We start from the raw sequence: 6,000 nt of genomic DNA, 5'->3' as shown, positions 1-6,000 counted from the left end.
CCTAGTCTTAACACTTGTTACATCATCAGCTCCAAAGCATTTTAACAAACAGGACTGAAACTCTTGCTACAGTGAAGCCATAGTGATCTAGTGTCCGACAGTTCCAGTGGCCTATTTGGGAACCAGCCAAACATTTGTGTTCTTGGATAGAATATAAATAGATCTGAAGGAACATAAAAACATTCTTCCAAAGCCAATTTGGAAATACTTCTTAAGTCACTCTTGAAGCATTGATCATTGTCCAGCTGACCTAGAAAACAGACTTCAAGGTTAACACTTCCCTTGACCTGATGTCATTCTTTCAAAGATAAAAATATCTCCAATTTCACACTGACTGGGATTCTTGGCTAAAGAGATGATAGATACCATTTAACATGTCTCTCTTTTTATTGGATCTCTTCCCTTCTGTAACTTTTTCTCATGCTCTTTTTCAATCAGGAATTAGTTTGTCTGTACGTGCCACATTAAGTAGGACATCCATCTTTTAGCTGGTAAAAAAGTGCATATGTTGAATGGAGCAGCAGATATATGCAGAGGCAGATCATGGGGTATCAAGCTTCTCTTCCAACTTTTCTGAACTTTTTAATGACCTCTCTTTGGAGCAGTGATTTTCCACAAGAAAGGAACTGTATTTGGTGCTATATCCCTTGAAACTTACCAAAGAAAACAAAATACACACACAAATGTGATGAAAGACACCTGAATAAGGAAAAACAGGATTCCATAAAAACGAACCATCCTGGTTTTCATGACTCTTTACCTTTTCCTTCTGTTCTTGAGTACAGCTTTGTTAAAGCATTTTTAAAAAAATGAAGTCTGATAAATGGAGCTGTTAGGATAGGACCACTAAAGCATCTTTTGATAGTAACATGCTTTTAACATAAGTCAAAAGTACATTATGTTTAATTAATATATAGTTCAGGCAGCTGAGATCTAAATGGACCATAGGAGAACAGTAATAGTAGCAATAGTAGTTGGGGAACTAGTAATAGTTTAGTATTAGTAGTTGGAACTGGGGTTGTTTAGTCTGGAGAGGAGAAAGGCTCAGGGGGGACCTTACTGCTCTTTACAGCTACCTGAAAAGAGGCTACAGGCAGGTGGGGGTAGGGCTCTTCTCCCAGATAACTTGCAAGATAACAAGAGGAAACATCCTCAAGTTGTGCCAGGGGAGGTTTAGATTGGATATTAGGAAAATTTATTCACTGAAAGGGTGGTCAAGCATTGGAACAGGCTGCTGAGGGAGGTGGTAGAATCACTATGCCTGGAGGTGCTTAAAAAACATGTAGATGAGGCACTTAGGGCCATGGTTTATTGGCAGACTTGACAGTCCTGGTTGAATGGTTGGATGTGATGAACTTAAAGCTCTTTTCCAACCTAAATGATCCTATGAATATTATACTTGTAGATTAACTTTGACCAAGGTGGTTTCTATGACTAGGAGTAATACAATACAGTCCTTCATCTTCCTCTCATTCCTCCACTTTGAAGGCAATAAAAGTTAAGGAACTTCTGAACAGAACTCCTCCATCCTCACAAAGGCTCATACAAAACACCAAAGTAAATCCTGTCTCCCTATGAATATGTGAGATAAAAGTTTAAAGACTCACTACATGACTAGGCATTCACAGGAACAGAACTCTCAGATGCTGTCACCAATGCCCTAATATCAAAGACTGCAAGAATATGGTGAGAACGGGCAGAGATACTGGGTCTCAGCAATCACCTGGAGCTCAGGGTGCTCCTGAGCACTCTCTGGGGTACAGCATGGACATAGCCATCCAAAGAAACATGAGATTATAAGGCACAGATCTGTTAAAAAAAATTTCCAAATCAAGGAGGTTTAGGGTGTGGAATCTGTTCTATATTTCAGACTCTCCAGAATTTATTTTGACTATTTCAAACTAACTAGAAAGTACATAAAATGTGGACAGTACTTCACGAGCATCAATTAGTGTATGTCCAGATAAATCCATTCCTGTACAAATTTCCAGTACACCTTCATGAAGAATAAGACAAATACATAACTGCACAGCACCACTGCTAATGAAAAATACCCTACCCCCTTTCAATATGTTCTGATGTTTTTCCTTTGGTTCTAGGAAACACTACCATCATTGCACTGATGCTGCTAAAAAGTTAAGTGAAAATATATTGGAAAACTGTGAATGTCCACATTTGATTCTGCTGTTAATAATTTGCTGCAACTTTTGGGGAGACAGCCTGGATATGAAGTTCTGGCAAACTATCTCTTTGCAGCCTTAGAAAGCACAAAGCACTTCAATGCCACAGTTGTAAAAATTTCCTTTAGCAAAAAGATGTTCACAGAGCCTCACAGGATCCAGACCTTCAAATCAGACTATCAAACAGCGTGGGTGTTAGCTATTTGGTACTTTTAGCACCGATCAAAGGGAACGACTTAGGAACAGTCCAAGCTCAGTACTTACAGCCATAGCAAAGGGAAGTATTTTCCGTAACAGCATTCACTGTGCAATCCTCAAAAATCCAATCCAAACCCAGAGACAATCAGATCTTTGTTGAGAGACCAACTGACAAGCACTGCTGAGGGTCCCAGACTTTCACAGCAGAATCCAAACTGGATCTCTCTTCAAAGTATCAAATAGTTATTCAGTGCTTCTACTTAGATAGACAGATGAAGAGATGTTGTATGTTTATATTCTACATCATTGTCTTCAGGAAGGACAGTGAAAGATAAGAGGAACAAAATACGAATACAAGGAAATAAAATGGCACTATAAAACACCCTACAGGAAAAAAAAAAAAGTAACCAACCAAATGGGATTGACACACATGAAGCCAAGTACCTCACCAAACCATCAGCCTGTATTGTGGCTGAAACCCTTGTGTCTGAACAATAAAACCAGTAAATATTACTTATGTGTAATATTGATCCTTTCATCCTCTACAATCCTAAAGCACCTCACAAGCTCTAGTCACAGAAATCCACAGAATGCAACAGCCATTGAAACAAAGCAATAATTCTCAATAGCTCAAGGTATTACTAAAACAAGAAAATACCAAATGATCAGTTTTAGGAAACTGACAAAAGCACCAAGAGAAGTATTCAGCAGAAATCAGCTAAAGACAGTGATGGCATTTTTTTATTCCTTTTCCTTCTTTCATATTTCCCTTTTCTTACTTATTAATAGTCTTTGCAAAGATACAAAATCAGATGCTTCTCCTTTGGTGTTCCTAGGGCACAAATAGAGAACATGACTGATGTTCTGATCACTTGCTTATAGCAAAATACTAACCTTCTGTATTGCTAATTTTGATCTGAGATAGAAAAACCCGAAATTATTAACTATTTCCTTCCCTTTTTCTTCTTGTCATACTAAAGATCTTTCAAATTCCATGTCAGAGGAAGAAATGAGATATGAGAGTGCTAGTTAATTTAAAAAAAAATAAAATCAATCTAAGCCATGTTCTACCTATAGTTCAGAAAAGGTGAACTTCTATCAATCACTACAGAGAACCACAGGAGGGAAAAAATTACTAAAAAAAAAATTAAGAACTAGATTTGAAGAAGGACTTGTTCCTGTCAGTGCTCTTCTTCGCTTTCCTTCTACTTTCTCTGTGTTTTACATTTTCATGGCAACAGAAGGAAGGTAGGTCTCAAGGGGCCTGGTGGAGTGGCTCAGCAGACTGAAACAGAAGCTCAGGTCCCTGCTGCCAGCTCCTGCTCAAAAGTGTTTAAATCTATGACAAAAGATTCAGCAAAACAGGGAAGGAAAAAAAGAAATAATGAAAAATTTAAGTGATGCAGCAAAACAAAAAGAAGAAACAATCTGGACCTTGCTCTTTCTCATACTAAAATGAGAAATACAGGTGTCCAACACAAGCTTGTTCAAACCTTCTAAACACCTTAAACTTGCAAGTTAGATACTTACTGTTAAAACCAGCAACAAGGTTGAGGAAAGAATTCCCTTGTACGCCAACAGATATTAAGGATTCTGAAAAGAAGTCCACACCAACTGCAAAGGCTGAAGAGGGAATACCATGTTCATAAGGCCATCAGCTACCTAGCTTCGCACAGAAGTGTTTAGGCAGGTCCTTCCAGGCAAAAACATCCTCCAGAGAATCATACAGATTTCCTTCTGAGCTCTGTAGAAGCCCCTCAGCTGAAAATGAGAATGTTTTTGAGTAAAAAGTAAAATGCTTTAAACACTGACAGGGAAAACGAGCATAGAAGCCTATGCCAGCATCTGTCATTCATTCAGTATAATGGTGCCATGGGCTAAAGGAGGCCAGAAAAGCTACAGATTCATTCAGAAGACATTAAGAAAAAAAAAGGAACTCATGAAAGCAGGAACCTGTGTCAATAATTAAGTTGTTACTTATCAGTCTTGTGCTCGGTGGCACAGAAGCCATTTTGTTTTTCTTGTAAGAGGCTAGTTACATTTTATGTATGGTTTCTATATCCCAAAGCTTTCACAGCCTAGGGCATATCAGCTTTAAGACACTGGAAATCCACGTCTTTTTCAGACAAGAAAGACAAGAGCATGCAAAAGCATCTGGACATATATGAGATTTTAGACACAGAGGTCCACTGTTGACCCAGACATACTCTGGGCTCAAGGACACATATTTTTACAGTCTTTCTGTAAAATTTACTTTCTATGCTCTTTTCTTGCATATACACAGAAATGAATTACATCAGCAAGGAAATAGGTTTGGTAGTGGGTACTCTCCCAGTGCCTGGACATGTCTGAGCTACACTGAATCAGAGCAAACTCAATGAATCTGAGATCTTCTACATGCTAAGCAGTGAGCTTTATATTTAAGGTACCCTGGGAGGTAACTGCCTGTTCGTCCTGCCAGAGATGATCCAGTGCTGTACAGAATACGGAAGCATTCTCCCAGGCAGAGCACAAAGTGATTCTCCAGATTAGTAGATACCCTGTGCTCCTGGTAGAGGAGCGACATATAATCAAGCCTGACAGACGAAATAGGTCAAAATCTAAGGCCTGGGTAAGTGCTATGACCCCTTAGCTAGAAAGGGGCTCCATTACCTTCTCCGACAAAATACTGCAAATTTAGTTACAACATAATATATTTACTTCCTGATTACAGTTCTGATGAGTGTGTAGCCTTGGGATGACCAATATCACATCATCAACAAATTCCAAGATGTTTTGCTTGTCTTTATAATTGTCCATATTTGGCAGGCATCCACTTTTCAATATGATGGGATTCCCCTCAAAGACTAAAGAAGCGGATGGAAGAAGGAAAACCCTTCCACCTGTTTAATCCTTCAATTTTATCTTTTTTTTTTTTTTCTCTTGAATAGTCTTTAGGAAACAATGCAGACTGAAGAGCAAAGCAGCAATAGCCACAGTCAAATACACGTCCCTGTATTTTTGCAGGATGAAAGATGATTGGGGGACTGTAGAAGTTAGACATGGAATATACCCACCTTCTGAAATCCAGGTCAACCCTTTCACCCTGAATAGTTTTGCAGTCTAAAAATAGTTTTGCTTCCTAAAAGCTTTTAGCTGAGTTTCATCCATGTTTTGTGCTTTTCCAACCTCCCATAACCGCCATCTGGAGAGGCAATTCTAATGGTAGAGCTGGGGAATGCCATCACAAGAAACTAGTCCTTTTGGGTTTTTATGTGACTGAACTGCTGAGAATCTGAAACACACTTTTATTGCAGCACAGTGAGGCCTTGTGACAGATGGTAATAATCACTTAAAAATAAATCTTCTTTATGCAACCAGCTTTTACATTCACTGAACAAATCATTAAATCTACAGTATATTTGTGTTGTGCATTGCAGAGGAAGCAGTATAAGGCACTTTTTAAAAAAAACTAATATTCACTTACTTATATAATTTTCTTTATTTTGCCAGTAGCAACACTAGGGCTCACAAAAGCAGTTGCAGAGAAGCAATAGGACAAACAGCTTTTCTGACTCCCTCTCTGCTGGGCCGTATGATGTTTAATAATCCTATACTCCTAGAAGCAGATATTTACAGCCCT

The sequence above is a fragment of the Falco peregrinus genome, chromosome 5, assembly GCF_023634155.1.
Source record: "Falco peregrinus isolate bFalPer1 chromosome 5, bFalPer1.pri, whole genome shotgun sequence".
Taxonomy (NCBI): Eukaryota; Metazoa; Chordata; class Aves; order Falconiformes; family Falconidae; genus Falco; species Falco peregrinus.
The sequence above is the reverse complement of the archived record's forward strand: the minus strand, read 5'-3'. Positions refer to the sequence as shown.